Here is a 12906-nt window from a genome sequence, read left to right on the forward strand (position 1 = left end):
TCACGTCTATAATATCAAGAGACAGAGATGTCACTGCTGCTCAGTTCCCTTTCTCAGAGAGTCCACCGGTGAAGGTTACCACCTACAAAGGGCAGGCCTTGCCACTTTAGTAAACACAAGAAGATCTCCCCACAGGCATGCCCAGAGGCCCATCTTCCAGATGATTCTAGGTTCTGCGAACTTGATAGGAAACAATAAACATCACAAACTAACAATAGAATCATTAATAGTCACAGGCAACTCAAGGAGTCTGACCAAGTTGGGGAGCTCTGGTTCTCCACCACTCAAGGAATTTCCAGGACAACCATCCAGTCAGAACCATGACTCTGTGTGTGGTCCAGGCTTAGACAAGGTGGGTGTGAGACATGGCTATAGGCCACCAGTGAGGTGAGATGCATAGGTATGCAAGCGAGTTGTTGATCTTCAGCAACTGCTCTTCAGCATGTGCCTAGGTTCCCATAGAGTACTGGCTTCAAATATTTTGACTGTCCCCCTGGAAAGAGGAATGTCTCATAGAATCCAAGTTAGAAAGACAGCCGAGTGAGCTCAGGGTTGGGGTGGGAAATGGAACCGCAGCAGGAAAGCCAGCAGAGGTGTCCCTTTGTCTGTGTGACACGGCTCTCTCCAGACCTTAGTCCGCCTTCAGCTCCAGCTCCATATGCCAACAGGATGGATTGTGCCTCATATAAGTGAGAGCCAAGTCATCCGTATAGGCTGGAGTATTTTGGAATAACATGACTGCTTGAAAGGTCCTCAGCAGTTGAGCAGGGAGGTTATCCAGACCATCTATGGCAAGCAAAGACCCCAAACTTCAACTTCTGGCTATCAAGGTCCCTTTGAGAAGTTACAGAAAGACACACACACACACAAATAGGTGTAATTTTGAAAATGTTTTTAAGCTCTTGCAAAGGACCTGAGCTCAGTTCCTAGCACCCAATCAGGACGCTCACAACTGTCCGTTACTCCAGCTCCAGGTGACCTGATGCCCTTTTCCGGTCTTGTTGGACATCACATGAGTGTGCATGAACACAGAGAGGTCCACACACATACACACATACACACATAGATTAAATGCAAATTAGGCAATTTTCAAAAGTATTGATTCTATGTGCTCCAGAGTTTAGAGCAAAAACAAGCTATATGTTACAAGATACCTTAGGAGTGACCATATTGTCTCTGAACCTATCCTGGCCCTTTGATGTCTCTTCTCAATGCAGAAGCCAGTTCTGCTAAAACACAAATCTGCTTGATGAGAGCCCTAGGAAGGCTTCTTAGTTCAAACAGAGAAAGAGCCAAAGACTCCAGATTTGGGCTGGAGAGATGGCTCAGTGGCTAAGAGCACTTGCTGTTCTTGCAGAGGACCTGAGTCCAGTTGACAGTACCCATGTCATGTCGGGTGTGACTCTAGCTCCAGATCTGACACACACACAAACACACACACACACACACACACACACACACACACACACACGCACACACACACGAGACCCTGAATTTGGCTCTGTGCCTCTGTAGCTCCATGTGGGTTGGCCCTTGTTAAATAAACACGATCTCCCCAGTTCTCCTGCAGTAGATTCTTGTTTCTCTGTGCTCCTTCTGGTCGACGCCCCCTCGTGTCTCTCTCACAGCATGTTCCCAGAGCGGCAGGACACCTCACACACCACTATGGTCCTTACACATTGGCTTTTCTTCTCAGAGGATTTTGTGTACAGGATTAGAAGACAACAGGCTGTGGCATGCACCCATCGCCAACCATGTACACACACAAACACACACACACAAGGATAATAATAATAATACGAAGAAGAAGAAGAAGAAGAAGAAGAAGAAGAAGAAGAAGAAGAAGAAGAAGAAGAAGAAGAAGAAGAAGAAGAAGAATTAGCCTTAATGGAGGTTATGCTTCAGAGATGGGAACCATAATAAGCCAGAATATTAGAAAGCAACATACTTCTATGATACCAGGTGCAAACCCTTTGGTAGAGATGGAGCTCACCTTCCACATGTGCTCATGCTCCAGAAATCAACCTCCGGTCCTCTGGCTTTTCTTGTTGGGTGGTAAGCTCCTTTCTCCAGTGAGTCGCCTCACTGACCCTATTTATGGTTTTCTTTTTCTGGGGGGAGGCGGGTCCAGTGGCTGGGAAATAAACTGAGTCAATAAAATGCTTGCCTAGCGTGATGATCATCTAGCATGAATTAAGTCCTGGGTTCAGTCCCCAGCACCACATAGACTAGGCATGGTGCAACCCCACCACTTGGGCAAAACCCAACCCATAAATAAAGATAAATAAAGGTGGGGGTATCAGAAGTTCAAAGTCATCCTCAGCTAAGAATGAGTTCAAGAACAACATGGACTACATAACCCCCCCAAAAAAATTTTTAATTAAGTTTTGTTTGGTTTGCTTAAGCACCAAAAATAGTGCCTGGCTAATAGAAACACTCCTTGGGTATTTGCTGGAGGACAGAGGAAGGAAGAGAAAGAAGGAAGATTCAAAGAATGGAAAGGGGGTGGGGAAGAAAATGGACAGCAAAGGAGCTTCTAAATGAGGGCAAAGTCTGGCTTGGGTAGCTTGAAGTTTACTGCAGATCTCAGATCGGTGCCAATAGGACTCTTGTCTCTTATCAGAAGCCAGATTTTGACTTACTGTGAACCATTTTATTTATTTATTACCTCTGAGACAGGGTCTCACTGTGTGCCCAGGCTGACCTTGAACTCCTCCTGCCTCCTGGCAGCTGGGGCTGCCAGCACCTAGCTCACGCCCACTGGTTTCGCTCCCTTTCCTATTCACTAAGTGTCTTAGACGGAGAGTGTCTGGGTGCACGGGAGAAAGACCACACCAGGTTTAATCAAAACCACTTTTCAATGTGTGCTACCTCCTGGACTGCAAGGGCAAGGCCTCTAGTGGGCCCCGAGGAAGCCCAGAGCATGTGACCTCAGTCTTTCTCCTGTTTCATGGCACCTTAGTCCCTCAGCAAACACTCTTCTTTCTGGAGAGTTATAAGATCTCCCAGCTCCGAGGCCATCAAGCTCTTATTGGGACCTCTACTCCAATTCCAAATTCTTCCAGAACAAATTTTCCCCGCACAAATATTCAATTTGTTCCCCACAACTCACAGCAACATGAAGGAGCAAAACCATGACCAAAGAGTCCACCCCGGTGGGCTTGGGAAGAGAGAAAGTTCCCAGGGAAGAGGCTTGTGGACTTGGCTAGGGTCAATCGAGGCACCACCCTCTGGATCTAACTGCGTTAGCATTCAGAACAATCTAATTGCATCTCCCAAGCAATTTCCTGTCTGGAAGAGGTTGCTGATTTCTTTGAAGTTAAAATAGGCACATACCTCACTTATAAAAATAATAAGCAGCATTCTGAGAAACTTCTGAGGAAGAAGGTCTAGCACCTGCAAAAGCACCTCAAGTGGCTTCAGCTCTGAGACCGGGAGTGGCAGAGGCATCCCCTGAGTCAGAGCTGGCTGCCACACTGCAAAATTCACCACCGGGACGGCAGATACAAGGACTTTTGTTTTCATTAGAAATAAGTTTTTCAGCAGAAAGTGGAACATAAAGACAAAAATGTGCACAGAGAAGAGGCTGCATGTCTTTCCAAAAGGAAACAAATGCCAAATATCAGCTCTCGGCTTCAGACTCCAGCTCCTCTTGGGCTTCGGCAAGCGCCCAGGTTCCACCCCACAGAAAGCTTTACCCGAAAGTCCTGGTTAAGCCCTCTACTGGTTTTCCCCATTCTCTTGTCTGCTGTTGTTTTGTTTGTTCGTTTGTTTGCCAGGGGTAGACACGCCACCACACAGGGTCGGACGACAACCTGTCTGGGTAGGGACTCTCGTTCCGCCATGTGGGGCCTGGAAAGGAATCCAGGCTTGGTGGCAGACAGCTTTATCATCTGGGCCATCCCGTCCCTGGCTTTGTTTGCTAAAGCAATGTTGTAGAGGTGTACTTGGTATGACAGGAGATGGGACATGTACATATCATGAGACCATCACCACCCACGACCAGTGTGATAACAAGCATAATCTCAGCAATTGGAAATGGTAAATGTAGGATGGAGTGTTCAAGGCTAGCCTGGCCTCATTGTCAGACTGTCTCAAAAGAGTATGGAGAAGTGAACATATTCGCCGTTCCTCAACCCAAGCAACTACTGATGTCCATCTGCCAGAATCTAGAATCTCAAATGAATGTGACTGTGTAGCATGCCTTTATCTTTATCTGCCTTCTGCACTAAGCATAAGGCTTCGTCGATGCCATCACATACATCACTAGGGTATTCTGTTTCATCATTGAGCAGTACTTGTTCTGTAAATGCACCAAAGAAACAACTTACCTGTCCCTCATTCCTTCCTCTCTCCCCTTTCCCTCCCTTACTTCCTATCTCCCTTTCTTTTTGAGACAGGGAATTGTATAGCCCAGGCTAGCCTCTTGGTATATGGCTGAGGATGACCTTGCACCTTGGATACTCCTTTCTTTACCGCTTCAAAGACAGGAATGTAACCACATGTCCAGTTTAGTTTTTGTTGCTGAAGATCAAAGCCAGATCTTTGAATACATGGAAGACAAACACCCCGTTAACTGAAATAACATTCTCCAAATTTCAAACGTTATTTCTTAATCTGTTGGATATTTAGATTGTTTCCATCTTGCAGCTTTTTAAGATGAAGGCCACAAGGCCAATAGGATTTCTCAGTAGGTAAAGGCACGTGCCACCAAGCCTGGCAACTTTTTTTTTTATTATTTATTATGTATACAATATTCTGTCTGTGTGTATGTCTGCAGGCCAGAAGAGGGCACCAGACCTCATTGCAGATGGTTGTGAGCCACCATGTGGTTGCTGGAAATTGAACTCAGGACCTTTGGAAGAGCAGGCAATGCTCTTAACCGCTGAGCCATCTCTCCAGCCCCCAAGCCTGGGGGCTTGAATCTGACGCTTGTAACCCACATGAAGAGACAGAGAACCAACACTTCAAGGTGTCCTTCAACCTGCACATGCATGGTATGACGTGTGTTCATGTGCTCATGTTCTCTCTCACACAATAATGCATGGCATGACATGTTTGCATGTGCTTATGTTCTCACATACACACTAATGCATGGCATGACATGTGTGCAGGTGCTCGTGTCCTCATACACACACTAATGCATGGCATGACGTGTGCATGTGCTCGTGTCCTCATACACACACTAATGCATGGCATGACATGTGTGCAGGTGCTCGTGTGAGCCCCCCACAGACTAAATGAATGTTTATGTATATAAAATATATGTAATATATAATCTTTAAAAGATTTTTAAAGATGAAGGCTATCGACTTCTGTGCACAAGTCTTTATGAGCAGTGCCTGGGAGTGACCAGGCCAAATGTTTGTAACTTTATAAAAACTGGCAAAATGCCTCCCATTTCAAATTCTCACAAGGAGTGTAGAAGAGCTTTCAACCTTCAGCCTTCTCGTGAGCACTTACTGTGTGCGTCTTTCCAGACACTCTAACACAGACACATGGTGTCGCATCGTGACTTTGGGGCTTGAGTTTGCATCTTCCTAATGGCTAGTGGTTCGAGACACAGTTTTTAATGTATTTGTCATCTGTTTTGGGGTCTGTACAAATCTTATCCATATGAAATTGTTTTGTTTGTGTTCTTATTATTGAGTTCTTGTACATCTTTATATATTCTGGGCATGATCTTTTATTAGATATAATTGTAGATTTATCTTTCCAGTTTGTGGACTTAGCTTTTCATTCCCTTAACAGTGTTTGATGAAGAAAAGATTTTCAATTTTTAGACATACCAACCTCTCTCTCTCTCTCTCTCTCTCTCTCTCTGTGTGTATGTGTGTGTGCGCGCGCACGCGTGCGTGCATACACGTGCATGCGACATGCATGTGTATAATTTAGGGCCCCTAATCTGGGAGATCTTTGCCTAATTCCATATGGTAGAGTTTTAAAGCTGACTCTTCCTCTAGAAGACTGGTTTTCAACCAGGTGTTATACTTCTGATCTGCTGAGAGCACCTTGGTGTAAGCACTTCGAGGCATGGATTGAAGTCTGCGTGTTATGGTTAAATTGTTTCCAGATCAATTCTTGAAAAGATTACCCTTTCTTTCCTTTGAATTGGCTATACCCTTTTATCACAATCAATGGGTCATGTCTGTGTGCCTGTGTTTCAACAGTCCATCTGTCCCGATGTCAACACTGAATGCCTTTCATGATTGTGGCATTATATTCATCAGCGCCAGTGCAGACAGACACATAGAGTTCCATATTGTTGCCTGCAGCAGCCTGAGGAGTTCATTTTAGTGCCTTCTGCTCAGGTAAAGTTGAATCAAAAAGGAGCTGAAGGATGGCCAGCACAAAACAGGACTGTGACTTATTAAATAAGATTTTGAACATAGCCTTAGCTCCTGTGTGGGGAGATGAAAGAAAGAGGGGGGCATTCAGGGAAGGAATAAGACCCTAAGCGTGTGAGAGCAGGCTTCTCAAAAAAAAGACACACTTTATGGTCTGTCCAGCAGCCATATCTGGGATTTTGAATTATTAACTAGTTATTTTTTATTAAGTGTTGTTTAGTTAGTTCTGTGAGGTAGGATTCAGGCATTATGCTGGCCTGTCACCTGGCAGGATGCACTCAGGCAGTAGCCTGACCAGCCCAGGGTCCTATGGCTGCTATGTCACTGCGTAGTATGTACAATGGTGCAAAAGGCCCCTTTAAGAGACAAGCTCTGCCCTTTGCCACTCTTTCCCGTTGTTCTTCTGAAGAGGCAAGTGGCTCTCTCTCTCTCTTTCTCTCTCCCCCTTTCCTTCCCCCTTCTCTCAATAAACTCCCCACTTAAGCTCTGTCTGTGGCAGCATGGCATATTTGTCACTCTCACCGCCAAGGTCCCTCCCCTGAAAATTTGTTACACTGTGTGTGTGTATGGATAATGGGTGTGCTTGTTCAGGGGTGTGTGTGTGTGTGTGTGTGGACATGTGTTACAGGTACAAGTTGCTAGAGAACAACCCCAGGCATCAGTTCTTGCCTTCCACCTACTTTGAGGCAGGGTCTCTCTTTGTCTTTTTCTGATGGGCACTTCAGGTTAGGTTGTCTATGGGCTTCCAATCTTCCAGGAACTTCTCCTGTCTCTATCTGCCATCTTGTAGAAGTACTGGGATTTCCAGCACATGCCAGCTGATTTTTCTTCTTCTTTTGACTTATATGTGAGTTCCAGGGTTCTGAATTCAAGTCATCAGACCTGAGTAACAAGCCCTTTTTTACTTGCCACTGAGCAGTCCTCCTGGCCCTGAAATTATTATCTTGAAGGATTGTTAAGAAATTTAACCCTGTGTTGGTGGCACACGCCCTTAATCCCAGCACTCAAGAAGCAAGAGACTGGCGGATCTCTGTGAGTTTAAGGTCAACTTGGTCTACAGAATGAGTTCCAGGAGAACCAGGGCTACACAGAGAAACCCTGTCTCGAAAAACCAAAAGAAGAAAAAGAAAAGAAAGAAATTTAAATAAGACACCTCTTGGTTCCTGGCTGCACCAGACAAAATGACAGCCTTTGAGGTAGCAGCCAAGGGCACTGGAGTGGTAGGGAAGGAAGATGTTTTCATTGTAAACAAAACTCGATAGTTGTGAGAGTTCAGAAAATATCTGGGGAGGAGTAAGGCCACACTCAAGGCTACCCACACTGTGGCCTCAAGCATGGGTCATTACTATTGTAACATTCTTATTTGAAAATATCATTGCTAAACTGCGGCAGATTGTCTTCACATAGGCAATTTGCAAAGCAAATTTAGTTAAATGCTCTGGAATTTCTGAGTCCACGCTGGTGTCTTCAACTTATGGGTCGATCTGGGGGAAAACTGAAGACAGCTGCGGATAAGTTTCAATTCACAGCCTCCATATTTCTTACTAGGTTCTCCTCTAATTTCTCCAAGAAATGCCTCTCTCAAATATATGCATTTATAGCTGTCAATGAAATGGGATAAATTTTTACCATTATTTTCTCAAATATGTCTTTTATGTATACCTCACCCACCTCAGGAGACTCCATTTACACACATATTATTTGCTGGGATGAACTTGTTTCCATTAATGTTCTGTTCAATCTTTTTCATATTCTTTGTATCAAATTCACTAATCTGATATCTAAGCACTAGGTCATACATAGTGCATTTTTCTTGTCTGTCATTATAGTTTTCACCTTTAGAAGTTTGATTTTGGTCTTTCTACATAACTTTCCTCCTAATTTTCTGTCTAACATGATGTCATTCCTAGAGCTCCCTGAACATGGGATTAGCATATGTTTTTGCAATGCTATTAAGTGAACATAGGGCCTCATGCATGTCAGGCAAGTCCTCTTCCATTAAGTCATATCTCCAGCCCATAACAACTCTTCTAATGTTTTGGTCCACTAATTTTCTTATAGGTGTCTCTTCTACTTTACTTTATATACTGAGAATTACCATATAGCTCAGGCTAGTCTTGAACTCACTGTTTAGTTTAGGTTGGCCTCAAAGTCATGATTCCCCTGCTCTGAGCTTCCTCAATGCTGACATTATAGGCATCATTCACTATATTCAGTTTTCTTAGTTTGTCCCAACTAAGATTCTTTACTTTTGATTTTTTGAGACAGGTTTCTTTGTGTAACAGCCCTGGCTCAGGTCATGTCCCCCTCGGCCCAAAGAATGGTTCCAGCCACATTTAGGTGAGTGTTCCCACCTCAGTTAACCCGTTTAAGATAACCCCTCATAGAAATACAAAAGATTTGTCTTTCCCATGATTTTATTTTCTGTCAGGTTGACATTATTAACCATCATGGTATTAGACTATACATTTTCTTTTGTTGGATGTTTGTCTCCCATAAATACATGGCCTTTGTTTTCATACATATATCCACATTTATAATATTCACCTAGAGATAGCTTGAACCTTATGGCTGCTATAGCTACGTTTTCTTTCCTAAGACCACAGCTTACTTAGCTCTTGGCTAATTTAAACAACTATGTAACTGGAGGTTTCTCTCATGCCCACCAGCTCCTGAATAAGCACTCTGAAGCTTAATATTAATCATAAATTTTTATCCTATTAGTTCAGGCTTATTATTAACCAGCTTTTACAACTTAAATTAACTCCTTTCTATTATTCTATATTTTATCACAAGGCCCATGGCTTGCTTCACCTGAGGCTGCTCTTGTCTCTCTGACTCTGCTTTCTTTCTCCTTATATTCTGCCTTATTCATCAACCAATAAAAGCAACACATATTTGCAGCATGCAGAAGGGCATCCCATACCATTTCCCTTTTTTTGTCTAATTAAAAGGAAAGGTTTTACCTTTGCATAGTAAAATTACATATAACAAAATGGTTATCAAGCAAGAATTACAGTTACAATATTTAGTCTATTTGTATTTGAAAAATTAAATAAAACATTCTGTCATCTATTTTATCTTTGTGAGTCTCATATATAGTTTATATTTCATATATAATTTATCATTATTTTTCATAACTAAAGAAAACTATATAACTATCTAGTCTTCAACTCCATCAAAGACCCTAGAAGGATACAATATTACATAAGTCACCCAGAGGTACATTGTAAGCAACTTCCAAAACTCTAGAAATGGCACCGATATCTGGCTACCTGGAAAGTCACACAAAGTTCTTCTGTAACATTGGGGCAGCCACCTTCAGCCTACAGGCTTAGAGCATCTGACATATTTCTCAGTGAAGCAGGAAATATGAAGGACTGTCTCACCTATTTTGGCAAAATATCAGTCACTTTCTTCTGTGTCCTGCAGAATGTCTGGCAAACTCTTCCATGAAACAGGAACCCTAAAGGACTGTCCCACCTTGTTTCAGCAAACACAGCAGTCATTTTCCTGTGGGTTCAACATGTTCAGTTTATATAGCATATTGTCAAAAGTCCAGGCAAGAGCAGTTTCTTGCCCAAATGACTAGCCTTGCAACATCGAAAGCAAACTTTATAAGGAGCTTCTTTGATACCCATCATCTTCTTGAAGTAATTGCAAGACATGTCTCACTGTCAAAAAAAGTCTAAGTTCTTAAAACATTTTAAATGTCGTATTCTGTAGATCTTTGAAGTGTTTAAAGATCGCCTATCCATCTGAAATATATCTCTGCTTATTTAGAAAACCTAACTAACATGACCATAAGTTTAACTATTACAGATGACTATCAGTTTATTTCTTTTTTTTTTTTTTCGGTTTTTCGAGACAGGGTTTCTCTGTGGTTTTGGAGCCTGTCCTGGAACTAGCTCTTGTAGACCAGGCTGGTCTCGATCTCACAGAGATCCGCCTGCCTCTGCCTCCCAAGTGCTGGGATTAAAGGCGTGCGCCACCACCGCCCGGCTCAGTTTATTTCTTAACTATACATTACATTTTTAAATGAGCTGCATAAAAACTTAATACCTTAAATAAGAGCAAAATATACATATAGCATAATAAAATCAACCTTAAATTTGTATCAGTAAATCAAAATTCATACCAATGTGAAGCATTTTGAGATTAACAGTTGTTTTGTAGATTAAAGTAGATTTAATAATCTACCTTTTTATAATTTCTATATCATATTTCTCTTTTTTCTTTAGAAAGAGATTGACTATGACCATTAACTATGTATAACCAACCCCCTTTAAATGAAAACAAGTATTATAAACAATATTTTAGAAATTTGGCTGTAGTTTTTTTTATAGTACTTTCTGCTGATTTGGGGTGATGCTAATCTTATGGGCTACACAGCAATTTCCAGACTTGTCAGGGATACAGTGGGAAACTCTGCCTCAGAAAATAAAAATAAACAAATAAGTAGTAACAAAAATTTTAAAACATTTTTTGACCAGGAGATGCTTTTAATTTCAATTTTACGTGTGCCTAGCATATTATTTTACAATTTTTGGGGTCAATGCTTTCTGTAGGTGTTCATATATCTCAAAGTTTAAGACAGTTTTTTTTTAATCTTTTAGATTATTTTCATTTTCCCACATTTTTAATCCAAATTTTTGTTAACTTATTTCTTTCTCTCTCTCTCTCTCTCTCTCTCTCTCTCTCTCTCTGTGTGTGTGTGTTTGTATGTGTGTGTGTCCTCACAACTGCCACGGTGTGTGTGTGAAAGTCAGCAGAAAATGGAGAGAGCCGTTTCTCTCACACCATGTAGATCTCTAGAGTGGATGGAACATGGCTCACTGGTTTGGCAGCAAACACCTTTCCCTACCGAGCCCTCTCCCCAGCCCCTGTTTTTACCTCCTTGTGACACTGACAATCAGCTGGAGTCTTGAAGACACTCAGTGAATACTGACATCGAGATCTATACCCTGGCGTCAACTTTAGCTGTCAAGCCTACAATCTGCCACAGTTTCTATGTATTTTAACACTGAGTTTTGTTTGTATCATAAGATGAGATCATGAACTACATCTTTCCCATATGAACGTCCCTTGGTCCAGTGCCATATATTGAGAAACTGTCATCTGCTCTATTTCTCGGTCACTTTGGTTACCTGAGCAGTGTTTACTTTGACAGCATTGATCTGAAGCAGCCATTTTAATAACATCCAGGTTAAAAGAAAACAGGACCCAATAGCACATTTTTGACTGCACAGAATACTATTTCCTATTCAAAACAAGGACAATGTAGCTTAAGCTCAGGGTGGAGTTTATACGGCGGCTAATTGACTGCAGCGTGGTGCTGTAATTTCTTTCATGTGATAATCACAGAAGATTCTTTTTATGTTTCCAAAGACGACCTCATTTGTCCCAGTTGGGGACCTAAAATCTGAAATATTAGAAGTAAAAGTAGACAAGTCAGGCAGTGACATAGTATGCATTTAAACCTATCCTATTTTTAATTTTCTTTCTTTTTTTAAATTGTGCTATACATTTTTTTCTCTGCTCCCCTCCCTTCCTCCACTCTCCCAATTTACTCAGGAGATCTTGTCTTTTTCTCCTTCCTATGTAGTTCCGTGCATGTCTCTCTTAGAGTCCTCTTTGTTATTTAGGTTCTCTGGGGCTGTGGACTGTAGGTTGGCTTTTCTTTGCTTTATCTCTAAGAGCCACTTATGAGTGAGTACATATTATATTTGTCTTTCTGGATGTGGGTTACCTCACTCAATATGTTTTTTTCTAGATCCATCCATTTGCCTGCAAATCTCAAGATATTTTTTACTGTCGAGAAGTACTCCATTATGTAAATACCACATTTTCTTTATCCATTCTTCTGTTGATGGGCATCTAGGCTGTTTCCAGGTTCTGGCTATTATGAACAACATAGCTGAGCACATGTCCTTTTGGTATGGATTGAACATCCTTTGGGTATATACCCAACAGTGGTATTGCTGGGTCTTGAGGTAGACTGTTTCCTAATTTTCTGAGAAATCATCATACTAATTTCCAAAGCGACCATACAAGTTTGCACCCCCACCAGCCCTGGAGGAATGTTTGTTGCCCTTACTCCACATCCTCTCCATCATAAGCTGTCATCAGTGTCTTTGATATTGGTTATTTTAACAGGAACTTACCATATTTTTCAACATGGAAATAAAACATTGCTTGTTTTGGGAATATTTCAAATAACTAAAGTATTATAAAAACTTATCATATCCCATAATACTTTTATTTGAAATATTCACAATGCAAGCAATATTTTATTTCCTTGTTGAAAAGATTGTTTTCTCACTATGTATAAATCTTATTTCAAGAATGCCCTTTTTTGCTGGATGTAGTGTTGTACTTTAGTCCCAGCACTAGGGAGGCAGAGGCAGGCAGCTCTCTCAGAATCGGAGGCCAGCCTGAGCTACAGAACCTTTTTTGTTGCTATGACAAACACTCAAAATGAAGGAAATTTATAGAAGGAAGAATTTTTTCTGATTTATAACTTCCACGATATTACGTTCATGATGGTACAGTGGAGGAT

The sequence above is a fragment of the Chionomys nivalis genome, chromosome 21, assembly GCF_950005125.1.
Source record: "Chionomys nivalis chromosome 21, mChiNiv1.1, whole genome shotgun sequence".
Classification (NCBI taxonomy): Eukaryota; Metazoa; Chordata; class Mammalia; order Rodentia; family Cricetidae; genus Chionomys; species Chionomys nivalis.